Source organism: Anomaloglossus baeobatrachus, chromosome 2 (genome assembly GCF_048569485.1).
Source record: "Anomaloglossus baeobatrachus isolate aAnoBae1 chromosome 2, aAnoBae1.hap1, whole genome shotgun sequence".
NCBI lineage: Eukaryota > Metazoa > Chordata > Amphibia > Anura > Aromobatidae > Anomaloglossus > Anomaloglossus baeobatrachus.
The window spans coordinates 127061179-127081901 of NC_134354.1; the positions used below are offsets into that span (position 1 = coordinate 127061179).

Sequence of the window (20723 nt, forward strand, 5' to 3'; positions counted from 1 at the left end):
ATGTTTTCCCAGACCCATAGACTTGCATTGGCGAGATTGATCTGAGAATTAGATCACCAGACAAGTCTCCAGGATTTTGTGAGGAGCAACTCAGCCCACAAAAAAAAACATGGACGTGTGAACAGGTTATAGTACTATCAGTGCAAAATACAGATTGAACACGTATGCAAAAAACTGATGTCTAAATGATCCCTAAACGATTCACTGCTTATAGGACTGGAAATATTAAGTGTAGTAGAAGATGATCTCTTTTCAGATGCAGTTTTATTTTCTTGGTGAGTTTTATATAACGTAGGGGATGCCGAGTGCTGCTGATCGGTGGAGGTCTGTCCGGAGACCCTTACTGAGGTAGACAACTCCTGCAGGAGAGTGCACAAAGCAGTGTATAGGGGGCTTTACACGCTACGATATCGTTAATGTTTTATCGTCGGGGTCAGGTTGTTAGTGACGCACATCTGGCGCCATTACGATATCGCAGCGTGTGACACTTACCAGCGACCTCAAAAATGGTGAAAATCGTTCACCATGGAGAGGTCGTCCCAAAACCAAAAATGGGTAATGGTTGATTATCGATGTTGTTCCTCGTTCCTGCGGCAGCACACATCGCTATGTGTGACACCGCAGGAGCGAGGAACGTCTCCTTACCTGCCGCCGGCCGCAATGCGGAAGGAAGGAGGTGGGCGGGATGTTACGTCCCGCTCATCTCCGCCCCTCCACTTTGATTGGCCGGCCGCTTAGTGATGTCGCTGTGACGCCGCACGTCCCTCCCCCTTGAGGGAGGGATTGTTCGGCAGTCACAGCGACGCTGCCGTAGCGATAATGTTCGCTGCGGCAGCGATCACACGATATCGCACACACGACGGGGGCGGGTGCTTACACGCTCGATATTGCTAGCAATTGCTAGCGATATCATAGCGTGTAAAGCCCGCTTAAGAGCTGATCAGTAAGTCTAGGAATCCGTACAGCACTCTGTGAGGACAGTGTATGACCCAGAGACCGCTCTGTGAGGACAGTGTATGACCCAGAGACCGCTCTGTGATGACAGTGTATGACCCAGAGACCGCTCTGTGAGGACAGTGTATGGCCCAGAGTCCGCTCTGTGAGGACAGTGTATGGCCCAGAGTCCGCTCTGTGAGGACAGTGTATGGCCCAGAGTCCGCTCTGTGAGGACAGTGTATGGCCCAGAGTCCGCTCTGTGAGGACAGTGTATGACCCAGAGACCGCTCTGTGAGGACAGTGTATGGCCCAGAGACCATTCTGTGAGGACAGTGTATGGCCCAGAGTCCGCTCTGTGAGGACAGTGTATGGCCCAGAGTCCGCTCTGTGAGGACAGTGCATGGCCCAGAGTCCGCTCTGTGAGGACAGTGTATGGCCCAGAGTCCGCTCTGTGAGTCTGTGAGGACAGTGTATGGCCCAGAGACCGTTCTGTGAGGACAGTGTATGGCCCAGAGACCGTTCTGTGAGGACAGTGTATGGCCCAGAGTCCGTTCTGTGAGGACAGTGTATGGCCCAGAGTCCGCTCTGTGAGGACAGTGTATGGCCCAGAGTCCGCTCTGTGAGGACAGTGTGTGGCCCAGAGTCCGCTCTGTGAGGACAGTGTATGGCCCAGAGTCCGCTCTGTGAGGACAGTGTATGGCCCAGAGTCCGCTCTGTGAGGACAGTGTATGGCCCAGAGTCCGCTCTGTGAGGACAGTGTATGGCCCAGAGTCCGCTCTGTGAGGACAGTGTATGGCCCAGGGTCCGCTCTGTGAGGACAGTGTATGGCCCAGAGTCCGCTCTGTGAGGACAGTGTATGGCCCAGAGACTGTTCTGTGAGGACAGTGTATGGCCCAGAGACCGTTCTCTGAGGACAGTGTATGGCCCAGAGTCCGCTCTGTGAGGACAGTGTATGGCCCAGAGACTGCTCTGTGAGAACAGTGTATGGCCCAGAGACCATTCTGTGAGGACAGTGTATGGCCCAGAGACTGCTCTGTGAGAACAGTGTACGGCCCAGACTGCTCTGTGAGATCGGTGTACTGCCCGGACTGCTCTGTGAGATCGGTGTACGGACCAGACACTGATCTGTGAGAACAGTGTAGGCCCAGAGACCGCTCTGTGAGAACATTGTACGGTCCAGAACGCTCTGTGAGAATGGTGTACTGCCCAGATCGCTGTGAAAATGGTGTGGCCCAGATACTGCTCTGTGAGACGGTGTATGGCCCAGACTGCTCTGTGAGATCAGTGTACTGCCCGGACTGCTCTGAGATCGGTGTACTGCCCAAATCGCTCTGTGAGAACGGTGTACGGCCCAGAACGCTCTGTGAGACCTGTGTACGGGTCAGAGACTGCTCTGTGCATTCTCCTGCAGTTGTGATTTGGGCGATCGGTGGGGCTCAAAGGACATGGACCCCACTGATCTGCAGTGCAAGTTGCAGTGCAGTATGGAGAGAGATTTATTGTGAATGATGGGTGCACAGTAAATACAGGCATCTTTTGGCTAAAAATACATTTTGAAATAGGGTTAGTCCAAAACCTGTGTAGGACTGGAGCAGAACTTAGTCCTGAGTTTGCATATCCTGTAATCATCCTTTAGGATAGATCCTGCAGAGATCCGGTGGAAAAAAGTTCTGTAACTTAAATCGTTAGCCGCTTTCACATTGTGCTTTTTACCTACATTCACTGGTCCCATCGGGGCATCCGTCCAAACCCCTCTCCCGCAAAACGGGTTTTGGATGCATACGCCGACGTAACCATTGACTATAATGGAGCAGACGGAGTCAGTGTGTGCTCTGTCTTGCATCATTTTCGGGCATATACGTTTTCTGCATGCGGACACCCGAACGTGGTCTACTACATTCGGGTGTCCGCCTGCAGAAAACGTATATGCCCGAAAATGGTGCAAGACAGCACACGCTGACTCCCATCTGCTCCATTATAGTCAATGGTCCCGTCGGCGTTTGCGTCCAAAACTCGGTTTGCTGGGGGTGGGTTCAGACGGATGCCCCGACGAGACCAGTGACCATAGGTACAAACGCAATGTGAAAGGGGCCTAACTGATGTCTGCTGAATCCGTTTTTTTAACATTGCAGTCTATGGAGAACAGATTTGTTAACGGATTGCTATTTAGGCTGCTTTCACACTACGTTTATTTAACATGCGTCCTGAACGTTTTTTTAACACAGAAACGGATCCAGTGCAAATGCATTTTCATTTCAATGCATTTGCAATGGACTCGCGTTAACATGCGTTCACCTGCGTTTGCGTGCGTTATAGTGAGGATCCAGCGACTTGCAGTTTTTTAACATCTTTCAAAAACGCTACTTGTAGCGTTTTTGAGCTGCGTCCAACTTCTGCAAATTGCTGGATCCTGACTTAGGCTGGTTTCACACTACGTTTAACATCCGTCCATAACGTTTTTTTGCTGCAAAAGCGGATCCTGCTTTTACAGCAAAAAACGCATGCAAACGCATGTCTTATTTTGCAGGATCCTGTCACTGGATGTTTAGAGGCGGGCATTGGAGTCATGTGATCGGGAGTGAGGGGAACTAAACGTGCCAGACTGGGAGCCGGCATCTGACAGCTGCGAGGCTGTAACCAAGGTAAACATCGGGTATTTACTTTGGTTACAAGCGTCTGCAGCTGCTAGGAGCCGGCTGCCTGCACACGTTACCAACGTAAACATCGAGTAACTAAGATAAGTGGTTACCCGATATTTACCTTGGTTACGAGTGTCCGCAGCTCTCAGGTGGGGGAGAGGGAGGGGGGAGACAGAGAGAGAGGGAGGAGAGAGAGGGAGAGAGACAGAGAGGTAGGAGAGAGATAGACTGATCACGGAGGCTGGTTCTGGGCATGCTCAGTAGAGCAAGCAGGATCCTGCCTATCAGTATGCCAGCGTTCACCTGCGTTTGCATGCTGTTTAGTCAGGATCCAGCGATTTGCAGTATTTGGACGCAGCTCAAAAACGCTACAAGTAGCGTTTTTGAAAGATGTTAAAAAACTGCAACTTGCTGGATCCTCACTATAACGCACGCAAACGCAGGTGAACGCATGTTAACGCGAGTCCATTGCAAATGCATTGAAATGAAAACGCATTTGCACTGGATCCGTTTCTGCGTTAAAAAAACGTTCAGGACGGATGTTAAATAAACGTAGTGTGAAACCAGCCTAAACAGCACGCAAACGCATGTGAACGCTGGCGTGCTGATAGGCAGGATCCTGCATGCTCTACTGAGCATGCCCAGAAGCCAGCCTCTGTGATCAGTCTATCTCTCTCCTCCCTCTGTCTCTCCTCCCTCTGTCTCTCTCCCCCTCCCTCTCTCCCACCTGAGAGCTGCGGACACTCGTAACCAAGGTAAATATCGGGTAACCACTTATCTTAGTTACCCGATGTTTACGTTGGTAACGTGTGCAGGCAGCCGGCTCCTAGCAGCTGCAGACGCTTGTAACCAAAGTAAATATCGGGTATCCAAGCAAGTATACCCGATGTTTACCTTGGTTACGAGCCTCGCAGCTGTCGGATGCCGGCTCCCAGTCTGGCACGTTTATTTCCCCTCACTCCCGATCACATGACTCCAATGCCCGCCCCTAAACATCCAGTGACAGGATCCTGCAAAATAAGACATGCGTTTGCATGCATTTTTTGCTGTAAAAGCAGGATCCGCTTTTGCAGCAAAAAACAGTTCAGGACGCATGTTAAAAAGACGTAGTGTGAAGGCTACCTTCACACATCCGGCTTGAGCTCTGCGGCTCAATCCGGCTGTGCAAGCTATGCAACGGATGCGGTGAAAACACCGCATCCTTTGCATAAGTTTTTCCTTTGCGGCCAGTCCGGTTTTTGCCGCTTGCGGCATGCTACTGAGTATGCGCAGTGGCAAAAAACGCATGCGGCGGCCGGATGCGGTTATTGCCGCATCGCGCCGCATCCGGCCGCCATAGGCATGCATTGAAAAATGCACCGCATCGGCCGAATGCGGCGCGATGCGTTTTTTTTTTGCCGCACGAAAAAACGTGCCAGGCAACGTTCCATCCGGCCGCCGCATCGGCTAAATCTGCCGCATGCGGCAAAAAACGGACGGAACGCAAGGCCTTGCGGCACAATGCGGCACTAATTAAAGTCTATGCAGGAAAATCGCAACCGGCAGCAAAAATAAACGGTTGCGATTTTCCTGCAAAGTGCCGGATTGTGCCGCATAGCTGAAACCGAAAGTGTGAAAGCAATCCATTTTTCTTGCCTTTGTAATGGATCTGCATTTTTTCTTACAGGATCTGTTTCAATTGAAAGATAAGTAGCAATCTGTTAATGGATGCACCATGTTAAAAATCAGATACAGCATAAATCATTTTCCCAGTGGATCTCTGCAGGATCCCTTCTAAAGAAGCACATGTGAACTCTGCCGATACTGTACTGCAGCACCCGATACTTTTCTGAGCCGCCACCTGCAGTTACATCCTGTCCGTTGGTTTCACACACTGCGGTTTTCACAGGAAAACGCTGACTTTTTTTTAGTTTTCTGTTGCCCACAGGTGCCAGTCACGTGTTATATACTTCTCTATGGGGACGCGCCAGAAACGCTTTTCGTGGGTTTCGTGGGATTTTTTTGAGTCACTTCGTCTGAGGTGACTAATACTACACAGGAGGCCGTAATCCCACAGGACCAGGGGCCGGCTCCGCAGCCGCTCAGGTGTCGTTATCCCACAGGCCATGGTGCCGGCCCCGCAGTCACACACACTGGCCGTTATTACACAGGACCAGGCGCCGGCCCCGCAGTCACTCACACTGGCCGTTATTACACAGGACCAGGCGCCGGCCCCGCAGTCACTCACACTGGCCGTTATTACACAGGACCAGGCGCCGGCCTCGCAGTCACTCACACTGGCCGTTATTACACAGGACCAGGCGCCGGCCCCGCAGTCACTCACACTGGCCGTTATTACACAGGACCAGGCGCCGGCCCCGCAGTCACTCACACTGGCCGTTATTACACAGGACCAGGCGCCGGCCCCGCAGTCACTCACACTGGCCGTTATTACACAGGACCAGGCGCCGGCCCCGCAGTCACACACACTGGCCGTTATTACACAGGACCAGGCGCCGGCCCCGCAGTCACACACACTGGCCGTTATTACACAGGACCAGGCGCCGGCCCCGCAGTCACTCACACTGGCCGTTATTACACAGGACCAGGCGCCGGCCCCGCAGTCACTCACACTGGCCGTTATTACACAGGACCAGGCGCCGGCCCCGCAGTCACTCACACTGGCCGTTATTACACAGGACCAGGCGCCGGCCCCGCAGTCACACACACTGGCCGTTATTACACAGGACCAGGCGCCGGCCCCGCAGTCACACACACTGGCCGTTATTACACAGGACCAGGCGCCGGCCCCGCAGTCACACACACTGGCCGTTATTACACAGGACCAGGCGCCGGCCCCGCAGTCACACACACTGGCCGTTATTACACAGGACCAGGCGCCGGCCCCGCAGTCACACACACTGGCCGTTATTACACAGGACCAGGCGCCGGCCCCGCAGTCACTCACACTGGCCGTTATTACACAGGACCAGGCGCCGGCCCCGCAGTCACTCACACTGGCCGTTATTACACAGGACCAGGCGCCGGCCCCGCAGTCACTCACACTGGCCGTTATTACACAGGACCAGGCGCCGGCCCCGCAGTCACTCACACTGGCCGTTATTACACAGGACCAGGCGCCGGCCCCGCAGTCACTCACACTGGCCGTTATTACACAGGACCAGGCGCCGGCCCCGCAGCCGCTGTCGGGGACCGCCCTTCTGTCACTGAGCACAGTGTCTGACAGTGAGTCGGGGATGACTTCCCGGACGAGCGCCCGGCTGTGCTAAAAATGAGCAAATAGGCGCGCTCCTGTGGGACAAACTCCGCCTCCAGAACAGTAATTGGTTGACCAAAACTTAAGAGTTTCCTGTGATTGGTCGGTCAGTTGAAGCCGGGCAAGGGGAGGGGGACAGGTGTCACAGCAGCCGGTTTGAACCGGCAGGCGCGAGGCTGCGGCTCTGCGGAAGAAGTGCTCGTGAGGGAAGACGGGAGAGCGCGGCTGGGCACGGAGGAGGGAGGGTGTGTGCTACTGAGGGAAGGAGAGGGGTCCGCCATGGACCGACAGCTCGGCGCACGGCTGTAATACGGTGTGAAACACTGAGGACAGTACACAGGTGTCAGTGATGACGGAAGTGTATATAAGAACGGGCTCTAGTCCGTCACTTCAGCGACAATCCGGAGAATGGAAAGGACGAGGTGCAAAATAAGGAAAGGAGCTAATCAGGACGCGGTAATGAGGTGGACACCGGGACACAGACATGGCGGGGAGAAAAGCGGGCACATCCCGCATATATAATACCCTGTATATATAACACCCTGTATATACGACACCCCGTATATATAACACCCTGTATACGACACCCTGTATATATAACACCCTGTATATACGACACCCTGTATATATAACACCCTGTATATACGACACCCCGTATATAGCAGAGGAGTCCGCGGACAAAGGAAAACAGTGTAGACGCCACACTGGAGAATTTACAGCGACATTCAGTATCCGGGAGAAGTGATACGGCTAAAGGGGATATGGCGCACAGCTGCTCATAAATGACGTAATAGGAGAAAATATGGCGCAGAATACACGGACGGTATAGACAGAGCAAAGTATACAAAGGACAGTAAAGAGATGAGCAGAGTATATAGAGGCAGTATAGAGATGAGCAGAGTATATACAGGCAGTATAGAGATGAGCAGAGTATATACAGGCAGGACAGAGATGAGCAAAGTATATACAGGCAGGACAGAGATGAGCAGAGTCTATACAGGCAGGACAGAGATGAGCAGAGTCTATACAGGCAGGACAGAGATGAGCAGAGTATATACAGGCAGGACAGAGATGAGCAGAGTCTATACAGGCAGTATAGAGATGAGCAGAGTATATACAGGCAGGACAGAGATGAGCAAAGTATACAAAGGACAGTAAAGAGATGAGCAGAGTATATACAGGCAGTATAGAGATGAGCAGAGTATATACAGGCAGTATAGAGATGAGCAGAGTATATACAGGCAGGACAGAGATGAGCAGAGTCTATACAGGCAGGACAGAGATGAGCAGAGTCTATACAGGCAGGACAGAGATGAGCAGAGTATATACAGGCAGGACAGAGATGAGCAGAGTCTATACAGGCAGTATAGAGATGAGCAGAGTATATACAGGCAGGACAGAGATGAGCAAAGTATACAAAGGACAGTAAAGAGATGAGCAGAGTATATACAGGCAGTATAGAGATGAGCAGAGTATATACAGGCAGTATAGAGATGAGCAGAGTATATACAGGCAGGACAGAGATGAGCAGAGTATATACAGGCAGTATAGAGATGAGCAGAGTATATACAGGCAGGACAGAGATGAGCAGAGTATATACAGGCAGGACAGAGATGAGCAGAGTATATACAGGCAGGACAGATGAGCAGAGTATATACAGGCAGGACAGAGATGAGCAGAGTATATACAGGCAGGACAGAGATGAGCAGAGTATATACAGGCAGGACAGAGATGAGCAGAGTATATACAGGCAGGACAGATGAGCAGAGTATATACAGGCAGGACAGAGATGAGCAGAGTATATACAGGCAGGACAGAGGAGCAGAATATATATTCAGGCAGTACAGAGATGAGCAGAGTATATACAGGCAGTACAGAGATGAGCAGAGTATATACAGGCAGGACAGATGAGCAGAGTATATACAGGCAGGACAGAGATGAGCAGAGTATATACAGGCAGGACAGATGAGCAGAGTATATACAGGCAGGACAGAGATGAGCAGAGTATATACAGGCAGGACAGATGAGCAGAGTATATACAGGCAGGACAGAGATGAGCAGAGTATATAAAGGCAGGACAGATGAGCAGAGTATATACAGGCAGGACAGAGATGAGCAGAGTATATACAGGCAGGACAGATGAGCAGAGTATATACAGGCAGGACAGAGATGAGCAGAGTATATACAGGCAGGACAGATGAGCAGAGTATATACAGGCAGGACAGAGATGAGCAGAGTATATACAGGCAGGACAGATGAGCAGAGTATATACAGGCAGGACAGAGATGAGCAGAGTATATACAGGTAGTATAGAGATGAGCAGAGTATATACAGGCAGTACAGAGATGAGCAGAGTATATACAGGCAGGACAGAGATGAGCAGAGTATATACAGGCAGGACAGATGAGCAGAGTATATACAGGCAGGACAGAGATGAGCAGAGTATATACAGGTAGTATAGAGATGAGCAGAGTATATACAGGCAGGACAGAGATGAGCAGAGTATATACAGGCAACAGGGCAATCTTACATAATCACATTATGCAGCCAAATTACTGGCACAGATCAGTCTCTACCTGTGCATACAAGGAGGCAACAGCGCAACTGACGTCCTGCTGTGTGGATAGTGGGCACTGTGCGCTGGGCTCCCGGGCACTGGTGATAGTGGGCAATGGTGATAGTGGGCACTGTGTGGATAGTGGGCACTGGTGATAGTGGGCACAGGTGATAGTGGGCACTGTGTGGATAGTGGGCACTGTGCGCTGGGCTCCCGGGCACTGGTGATAGTGGGCACTGGTGATAGTGGGCACTGTGTGGATAGTGGGCACTGTGCGCTGGGCTCCCGGGCACTGGTGATAGTGGGCACTGTGGTGATAGTGGGCACTGTGGTGATAGTGGGCACTGTGTGGATAGTGGGCACCGTGCGCTGGGCTCCCGGGCACTGGTGATAGTGGGCACTGTGTGGCAGTCTCCCGGGCCTCTCCCGCACCTCTCCGCCCCCCGCTGCCCCCGCTCCATGCCGGGACATCAGCTGTCTTGCCGGCAGGACCCGTACTCACCGGTGCCGCCGGCTGTGATGACAGTGGATGCTGCCTGGGATCCTGGACGGCGCAGGGCTTTTTCTCGCTGATCTCGGCGGTGCGGGGCCCGGGGCTGCCTCTTTCCCTTATTTGGACCGGATCGGTTCCGGTGCCGCAGCCTCTTGTTGCCTTTCTCGGGCCCGACCGAGTTGTTTTCTCATTTCTCTTTATTCGGGTCCTTTTTATTGCGGAGCTTCTGAGAAAAACAGTGCTCGGCTGTGATTGGCCGACAGGGGCTAGAAACAGAATCCAGCCAATCGGCAGGCGGCTAGATAGAGAGAAGTGATGAACAAATACATATATAACCAGAGAATAAAGTGAGGAGAGTAGAAGGGGAGATCCAGGAGGGACCCCGGAGCCCACATCCCAGGCGGCCAGGACAGCACTCACCTTGGCATAGCCTCATTACACTATGGCATGTCAGTACAGGGCAGCTACTGCTGGAATAAGCAGAGCATTGTACTGACATCTGAGTGCTGCTCAACAAAGAGTCCAGAAGCTGCAAGCTGACACCTTCTAATACAACCACATAGCTGCACAATGGAGTACACAGCTGACAGGCCACTATGGCACAGCAAGATTTACCACTCTAATCACTGGCTCTAAACTCAGCATTATGGGTCCAGAAGAACTGCATTACTTAGAGATGGAAGGACATATGGAGACTTCTAGACGTCCATTGTTGTTTTGTTTACTTAAGAGGAAACCTGATCCATGGACACCGGCCAATGAGATTCCACAGCAAAGACAAAGCGGACAAGAGAAGGAGACCATCACCCAACAAGACAAGGAAAACTCTCTTGACCATCAAACAAAGACTTCCCTTCATTCCTAGAGCAAGGCAATATTCCTGAAGTCTGGAGAGCATTGGTTTTCCCACAGGATAAGTGATATGTGGATAGGAGATAAAAGTTTCATTGCTGGGGGCCCCAATATTCATTCAAACAAAGGTCCTGAACCCCATTTCTATTTATTGTATGACCGCATTGATGAGCAGCTACCGTAGAATAGATTGTGGTCTCAAAATGAAAAAAATAAAGGGATGTGGACAACAACTCCAAGGTTTACAACAGTTTGAACAACCCCAGTTCTTATGACTTATTAGGTCCTGTGGATGTCCCTCATATAGAACCCCTATCCACTAACCTGGGTCAATTTTTGATTACCCAGAAGCTTCTGATGAAATGGAGTAAACGTCTAATGGACATTTGAATAAAAATATAGCCAGTGATCTTCCTTAATAAAAGAGCATACCTAACACATCTGTCAGCCATTGCTAAGAGAGAACCCCCACACACACACTTTATGAATGGCTGTAAAAAAAAATATCAGGTTTTTATTTAGCATCAATTATGGCAGTATCTGACATAGGGCCGGCTCCAGGTTTATGTGGGCCCTGGACGAAAGAGTCTCAGTGGGCCCCATCCACACATAGACATGCACAGATACATACACATACAGGCATACATATACATACATATTTAAAGAGAAATTCACAAAAACACATATAAATCTATACACAGCCATATACACTGACATGCGTAGATACAAATCATACATGCACACACAGACACATTAGAGATATTTCTAATATTGGAAGCCGGCAACAGCCTCATTCACCTACCCAGCTTGTCGCCATCCAGCTCCTCCTGGTCATGTGTCTGTGCCACGCTGATTGGTAGCCGTCACTAACAGACATGGCCGCACATAGAGAACACTGACACTGCTGTATATACATCACAAGAGAAGCTGGTGACATACACATTACTGGGGGACATAAATATTACTGAGGAAAGGGGTATACAGCAGTGGGGGGCATACAGCTTCAGAGGGGGGCATACAGCTCTAGAGGAGGGCAGTAGCTCTGGGGTGGGGGGACAAACAGGTCTGAGGTGGGAGGTGACATGCAGCTCTGGAGGTATACAGCTCTGGGGTGGGGGGGGGACATACAGCTCTGGGGGGGGGACATACAGCTCTGAGGGGGTATAGAGCACCGGGGTGGAGGAGACATACTACTCTGGGGGTATAATACCTACAATGATGACACAGGAATCTAGATTGCTTTCAAAAAGTGAAAAATTATTTTTATTTAAGCAATATATATATTCATTATAATCAGTGACATTTCACAACAGGACCATAGTTTAGTGAAAAATGGAGGGAGAAGGTATAGCCACACTAAAAGTTCCTATGGTGGTGTACCCCGAGTAGGCAGCAACCCTCATTGGTATACCAATTCATTAAATGCCAGTTATGACCAAATAGCAGACTTGCCTAGGCAATGATATCTGAAAGACTATGCATATGTGCCCAGATATCTCCATGCATAAATGCTAAACGACCTCATGTGGTCTAATAGTAAAATTGCATATATGTGAACTGTAATTACCCCCAACCTTAGGTTAAGTTAGGAGCTCCACATAAATACCGTAAGAGGCGTATGCAAGAAGTATACAATGGGTTAGTTAGTATGTTCACCCAATGCTTGAATCAATCCAGGGAACATGTGGATACATTCCAGATAGAAATTGTATGGTAAAAAAAACCAGTTATACCCTCAATACGCCTGCAATGCTGACATTTTAGTCCATACCTGAAGTCATATCTAGTGATGGTTAGAGGGTCACCACGTAGTCGGGGTCCGTCACCAGAGAACCTGCCTCAACGCGCGTTTCACCGCTTCGGTTTCGTCAGGAGGCTTGGGGGTATAGTAGTATGCAGCCCCCATATTCCTTTATATAGTGTTATGAAGCCCCCATAGTCCTCCATATAGTATTATGTAGCCCCCATATGGCACTATGCAGCCCCCATATGGCACTATGCAGCCCCCATATGGCACTATGCAACCCCCATATATCACAATGCAGACCCATATAGCATTAGGCACCTTCATGTAGTATACTGCCCCCATATAGCACAGTGCAGATGCAGACCCAGATAGCATTAGGCACCCTCATGTAGTATACAGGCCCCATATAGCACAATGCAGAACCAGATAGCATTAGGCATCCTCATGTAGTATACAGCCTGCATATAGCACAATGCAGACCCAGATAGCATTAGGCACCCTCATGTAGTATACAGCCCGCATATAGCTGCATATATCACAATGCAGACCCAGATAGCATTAGGCATCTTCATGTAGTATACAGCCCCCATAATTGTCTGGCCACAGTGATTAACACATACTCACTTTTCCTCGTTCCCCCGCTGCTTCGGTCTCCTCAGCGTGTCCACTGCTGTTGCTCTGACCTCTCAGCAGGCGTGCAGTGTTGACATCATCGCATTCCGCTGCTGAGCTGTCAGCCCGCTGAGAGACAGAGCGGGAGAATGATGAGAGAGGAAGCGCGTCGCTCCATCTCATCATTCATTGCTTTCAATTGTATCGGCAACTGCGATGTCGATACAATTGAAAGTGCAATACTCGGCGGGGGGAGGCCGGTGACAGCGCTGAAACCATGCCACCCTGACTAACGGTGATGTGGCCTGCCACTGCGAGTGGGGACCCCGGCAGCCCAGGGCCCCGGCATTTGACCAGGTTTGCCGGGTGCTGATGCCGGCCCTGATCTTACAAATATCTATAAAGGCTCCCAAAAAATAACAACAAGGGTTTGGAACAGATCTAATTTTTTGTGTGTTTTAATTTTCCCTAATTTATGTGATAAGAAGTTAGGGGGAGTGTGGGTTTCAGAGGTTTATTATTTTGTGATGAAGTATTATAAATACTACCACTTTATTGCTAGGTGATCTCATTATGGATTTTAACCCCTTAACGACCGCGGGCCGTAAAATTACGTCCTAAATGACATAATCTTACTGCCCGCGGTCCTCCGGCGGCAGCATGCTGCGATCGGCACACATCTCAGCTGATTTTCACAGCTGAGATGTGTGCCTGCTAGGCACGAGCAGAATCGTTATCTGCTCGTGCCGATTAACCCCTTATAATGGCGCTGTCAATACATGACAGCGCCATTATAAGCGCAATCGCGGTAAAGTTTTACTTACCGCCGAAACCGGAAGTCACGTGACGCGATCACGTGACTCCCGATAGTTGTCATGGTAGTACAGGGTCATGTGATGACTCCTGTACTACACATGAATTGGTTTCACTTTCGCTGTGCCCGGGGCACAGCAAAAGAGAAAGACAGCGTATCTGCTGTTTACAGCCTTCCAGCTGTGATCAGCAGATACTGCAGAGCGATCGGAATGCTGATCGCAATAGCCCCCTAGGGGGACTAGTAAAATAAAAAAAAAAAGTAAAAAAATAAGTTTTAAAAAATTAAAAAAAAACAAAAAAACCTAAAAGTTAAAATCACCCCCCATTCGCCCCATTGAAAATTAAAGGGTTAAAAAAATAAAAAATATACACACATTTGGTATCGCCGCGTTCAGAAACGCCCGATCTATCAAAATATAAAATCAATTAATCTGATCAGTAAACGGCGTAGCGGCAAAAAAATTCCAAACGCCAAAACGACGTTTTTTTGTCGCCACAACTTTTGCGCAAAATGCAATAAGAGGCGATCAAAACGTAGCATCTGCGCAAAAATGGTACCGTTAAAAACGTCAGCTCGAGACGCAAAAAATAAGCCGTCATTGAGCCTAAGATCCCGAAAAATGAGAACGCTACGGGTCACGGAATATGGCGTAAAACGTGCGCCACTTTTTTCGGACAAACTTCCGATTTTTTTTTAACCCCTTATATAAAAGTAAACCTATACATGTTTGGTGTCTACGAACTCGCACTGACCTGAGGCATCACACCCACACATCAGTTTTACCATATAGTGAACACAGTGAATAAAATATCTCAAAAACCATAGTGCTATCGCACTTTTTTTGCAATTTTTTAGCATTTGGAATTTTTTTGCCATTTTCTAGTACACAATATGGTAAAACTGATGGTTTCATTTAAAAGTACAGCTCGTTCCGCAAAAAATGAGCCCTCACATGACCATATTGACTGAAAAATAAAAAAGTTACGTCTTTCAGAAAAAGAATGGCGAAAAAAAAAAACGGAAAGCGAAAAATCGGCCGGTCGTGAAAGGGTTAAGGCTATGTGTCCACGTTGCTTTTTACCTGCTTTTTTTGCTGCTTTTTCAACTGCAGCGTTTAATGCCAAAATGGATGTGTTCTCCTTTTCAAGCAAAGTCTATGGGAATTTGGGTTTCTTGTGCACACTATGCTGTTCAAAATGGTGCCTTTTTGTGGCAGAAATATGGGCAAAAACTCTGCTTTGCAGTTCAAAACGCAAATGGCAAAAACAATTGACATGTTGCTTCTTTGAAAAGCAGAGTTTTTGCCAAAATTTATGTCCCAAAAAGGCAGCATTTTGAACAGCATAGTGTGCACAAGAAACCCAAATTCCCATAGACTATGCTTGAAAAGCAGAACACATCCATTTTGGCATTAAACGCTGCAGTTGAAAAAACAGGTAAAAAGCAACGTGGACACATAGCCTAAAGGGAACCTGTCAGATCCCCTATGCCCTCCAACCCAGCAGCATTCATATCTGTATGTCAAAATTCCCTGCCTAATCAGCCCTGTATGATGTTATTTACTAAAATTAATGTTTAAATAAAGGACTTATAAACTACGAATGTTCCTATGGTAATTAGAGCACTGACTTGTCGAGGGGGCGTTAATCTGTCCTCTTTTAATGTTATCACCTCCAGCTCATGGAAATTTTTCACATGTACGCGGCTTTGTTCACTCACGTTGAGCCTCCCCTGAAGCCGGGTGTACGCGTCTCAGCTTCAGTGAGGCGCAGTGCGCATGATCGGAAGTGCAGAAGCTGTTGTTCCAATCGTGTGTCTCGCTGAAGCTGGGACGCATACACTCGGCTTCAGGGGAGGCTCAATGTGAGTGAACAAAGCCGCGAGTATGCGCTATATTTCCAGGAGCTGGTGGTGATGACGGCTTGGGGAAATCATGTTATCGTGCCCACGGCAGCGTGATAACATCGAAAGAGGGCCAACTAGTCTGGGGAACTAACGCGCCATCTACTAGTCATGGCCCTAATTAGCACAGGAACATTGAAGTTTATAAGTACTTTTTTTCAACATTGATTTTAGTAATAACATACAGAGCTGGTTAAGGAGGGAATTTTGACATACAGCTATGAATGCTGCTGGATTGGAGGGCACAGGGGACCCAACTGGTTTAAAAAAAGTACATCTATGGCCAGCTTTACTTCTACTTCATATGCATAAATATGCATAAATACTAAGGAACCCCATACACATTAGACTTAAAGGGGTATTTCCCTCTCCAAAATCCTATCCCAATATATAGTAGGTGTAATAATAACAAATACAGTACCTCCAAATAGCAATATAGTATAGTACTCCTGATTAGCTGTGTCACTTACCTCATGTGCAGGGCATTGCAGCCTAATATTATTATTATGCGTACTATATATTGGAATATGATCTTGGATATAGGAATACCCATTTACATCTGCTTAACTGAACATATCGACAAGTTCAGCTGACAGACTAATGTGTTTGGGTGTAACGGCCAACTGATGGTCAGGAGAGATTTTGATTACGCATGTCTGATTTCAGACTTCTGGTCGCATTTTTCTCCCTGAAATAAGCCGCCGGATGACATGTCAATTTGCCGTTTTCTCATAGACAACACAGAACCACTCGGCCGAACTAAAGCTCTTGTGTTTGGTCTCCTTCACACAAGTGTTTTGGCCTCCTTCACACTCCGGTACTTGTGACGTCTGTTTTCACACGTACCGGAGACACGGACATACGTAGACCCATTAAAATAATTGGGCTTGCGCACATGTCCGTGTTTGACATGGACCGTGTGAATCACTGCATGTCCATGTGCTCCACATGGTGACATGTCCATTTTCTGCTGGCAGCATGGATATCACACACATGTTGCACACCGATGTGATCCGTTTGACATCATTGTAACACTTACCAGAGGAAACACAGGACACTGAGGAATAAAAGTATTTCCATACTTACCTGTCTCTGACGCAGCTGTCACACTTGCTTCCAGGACCGCTCATTATGCTCATGAATATTCAGTGCACTGACTGCGGACCAGCAAACAAGTGTGACAGCAGCTCCGGGGACAGGTAAGTATACAAGTTCGTGCTGTCCGTGTGCTATGTGGATGTCACACAGATAGCACAGGTACAGCAAATGAAACACATACGCACGGACCATGCAAAACGGTCGTTTTTTTTACATAGACGTGTGAAGGGGGCCTGTTGGTGAGTCAACTGAGATGGCGGTCAGCCAAAACATTGTTCAACTGACAGCCATCTAGTATGTAAGGCCAGCTGGAAAGGAATCGGTTACCAGGCTTTTGCCACCTAATCTGAGAACAGCATAACGTAGGGGCAGAGATCCTGATTCCAGTGATGTTTTACTTACTGGACTGCTTAGTGTAGTTTTGATAAAATCACTGTTTAATCAGCAGTAGGTTATCATTAGAGGACTACTTGGCTGTTGCAGGTAGTCCAGCATGTTCATGAGCTGTGTATAACTACTAGATCTGCAGCAAAGAAAACAGTTATTTTATCAAAATCATAGCAAACAGCTCAGTAAGTGACACATCGCTGAAACGTAAAGTAAAGCATTTCCCTGCCTGCTTTTATCAAGTCTTTTCCCTAAAAAAAAATAAATAAATAATTTGCGATCCCCTGCTGTAATGTCTGTATACTTTTTGTTTCTTCCCCTGCTCATGAGATGAGGTATGATCAGGCCATTTTCTGTGCAAAGTCAGAAACAGCCATTACACAGAACATAGCAGGGGCACACATATAAGATTATCTCAGAACAGGAACATTTTTTTTAAAACACATCCAAATGTGCAAATTATTATTATTCCGAGCTCTTCAGTATTGATCAAAATTAACTCTGTTTGTGGGACAACCCCTATAAGGGTGATATTTATGTGAATGGCTCACCTTCAAAAGGAGGCAATTAGTGATGAGTGAGTGGGCTTGCCACTGCTCGATACTCCATCGAGCTGCTTTGCAGGTGCTCGAGTCCCCACCCCGCATGTTTCCATGGCTTTTATACAGTATAGCTAATGAATAATTTTTAAAAGGTCATCAGGCAGACTTCTCTCCAAAACTTAAGAGGGTAAACAGGTGCCCCTCGTTCAGAATCTTTAGAGCGTCATCAGGTGACCCTAGCTCAAAATATTTTGAGGGTCATTTCACAGCCTTCACTCAAAATCTTTAGAGGTCCATCAGATGGCCCTCACTGCAAATTTTAAGAGGGTGAACGGGTAGCCTCACTGAAAATCTGTAGAGTCATCAGGCAACCCTCGCTCAAAATAGTTTGAGAATCATTTGGCAGCCTTCGATCAAAATGTTTAGCGGATCATCAGGTGGCTCTCGCTCCAAATTTTTAGAGGGCCATCAGGTGACCCTCGTTGAAAATTTTAAAAGGGTAAACAGGTGGCCCTTGTTCAAACGTTTTAGAGGATCATCAGGTGGCCCTCGCTCGAAATTGTTAGAGGATAAACAGGCGGCCCTTGCTCAAAATATTTACAGGGTCATCAGGTGGCCCTTGCTCAAAATTTTTCAGAGGGTCGTCAGGCGGCCATCGCTTCAAGTTTTGAGAGGGTAAACAGGTGGCACGCTCTCAAAATCTTTGGAAGGTCATTGGGCAGCCCTTTCTCCAAATTTTAAGAAGGTAAATAGGCGGACATCACTCAAAATCATTAGAGGGTCATCAGACGGTACTTGCCCATATTCTTTAATGGGTTATCAGGCGGCCCTTGCTCAAAATTTTTAGAGGGTCTTCTGGCGGCTATCGCTCCAAATTTTAAGAGGGTAAAGAGGCTGCCCACTCTCAAATTCTTTAGAGGATCATCAGGCGGCCCTTGCTCAAAATGTTTAGAGGGTCATCAGGTGGCCCTTGCTTAAAAGTTTAAAAGGGTAAACAGGTGGCCCTCACTCATAATATTTAGAAGGTTTTAATGTTTCTAAGATGTGCATGATGCCATCCGTCATAATTTTTTCAGGATGTGTATGAGGCCTACCTCTACAATTCTCTTACATATATAGATGTAAACCCCCAAAGGTATATGTTTTTCAGCCCTTGCAATAAGCCTCTGCATAGGCTTTACCAGTCTAGGAGTTCCACTCCTTAAAAATGGGGAAAAATGTTTTCTGAGGCCTTCCTCTAGGTGTTTTCAAGGGTGTATTCCAGTCCTTCTAATTTTTGGCAGCGCTTTCACTTAGTGCATAGGCTTTATTAGTCTAGGAATCCCAATACCCAAACATTTTAACAGACTGTATATGAGGCCCTCCTTTATCTCCAATACAGGGTATATTGGAGTTCCTCTACTTTCTAATTTTTGACAGTTCTTGCATTGTCCACATAGGTTTTGTGAGTTTCAGAGTCCTGCCTTCATAAATTAAACAGGATGTGCCTGACCATGTCACATACACCACATGCCCAGATAAGGTAGTAGAATGTTAAAATTATATTTATCGGTGACTACCGATGGGTGTAATTTTATTTTCCACTCTATGTCATCTACTGTTGTCATAGGAGACAGGGACATACGGTGAGAGATGGGCCCATCTATTAAGGGGTGGAGGACGCCCTTTTTTATTTTCTTTTTAATTTTTCCTTACATACAAGTCATTATACAAAGAAGAATGTTTCCTAACATTTTTTTTTTAAATCCATTTTATCTTTGGTTGTACCGTATATATTTTATTGTCAGTCTGTAAAAGTGGGGTAATACAAGATTGTTCCCAGAAGTGACCTGGGATTCAGAGATATGTCCAAGCGTGTTCCCCATGCTGCTTCAATTTTCATTTGAGTGCAATTTCCATCCACTTCAGAGATTTTCCTGCCTCTCCAGCTCTCCTGTTAGTTTTTTCCAGAAAAATGCTTGAGTTTCTCATTGACTTCTATCATATCTGTTATTTTAATCCAGCCCGTCTGAGCGTCTGACCTACTCGATTTGAGTATCACTCACTCAAGCTTTTTAGCGCTCACTCATCACTAAAGGCAATCGAAGATTAGAATAAAGGGGTTGTCCAATATTTTTATATTGGTGTCCCCTCTGTTGAACATGTTATCAATCTAAGGCCATGCTCTCACTTGCATTTAATATGGACGAGTGCTATCCAATAACACATCAGATTGCACTCGCACAAAGTTAAACAATAAGGCATGATTTAAAAAAAAAAAAATTCAGCATGCTGTATTTGGCAGCATGTCTCGGTTCACTCGCACCCATACAAGTTTATGAACAGTGAAAGGATTCTAGCGCATAAGGTAGGGATAAAATCTTCATTCTTTATTACAAACCATTAAAATGATATATACAGTGGCACTGGCACCAACCAAACCCCTCAGGGGGCGTATCCGACGCGTTTCGATAAACGTTGAAACTTTCGAATAAAGAATTAAGATTTTATCGCTGCCTTCTCCACTGGAATCCTTTTACTGTTTCTTCTGAAGCTGAAGCCCAAGCCGTGTGTCTGGTGACTCCTCTCAACAGTATCCTAGAGGGTGAGCTGGCTTTCTACTATATCCATACAAGTGTATGGTTGAGGGTGAAACACTGGACTGCACTCGCATGACAGTGCAGTATACGCAGAGACAGGTAATGGAGGAGATGGAGAATTTAACCTCTCCCTCTTCTACACACCTGTAATCCGACTCTCGTGTGCAAGAGAATCAGATCACCATAAAGGCCAGAGTCACACTCGCAAGAGTCTCTCAACACATTACCCGGCACGGCCGCACACTCTCCTGACAGGAGTGAGTCGGCTGCATGTAATTCTATGCAGCTGAGACGTTCGTGTCCAGA

General features: G+C 47.7%; 1 protein-coding gene across 1 annotated transcript in view; it reads right to left on the bottom strand.

Annotated features, from left to right (window-relative positions):
• Positions 1 to 9981, bottom strand: part of SLC43A2 (solute carrier family 43 member 2) — a 92358-nt gene extending 82377 nt beyond the window's left edge. Inside the window, exon 1 of the mRNA XM_075335329.1 lies at positions 9891 to 9981. The gene's annotated coding sequence lies outside the window, so the exon portion shown is untranslated. The remainder of the gene's footprint in view (positions 1 to 9890) is intronic.
• Between the last annotated feature and the right edge of the window lie 10742 nt (positions 9982 to 20723).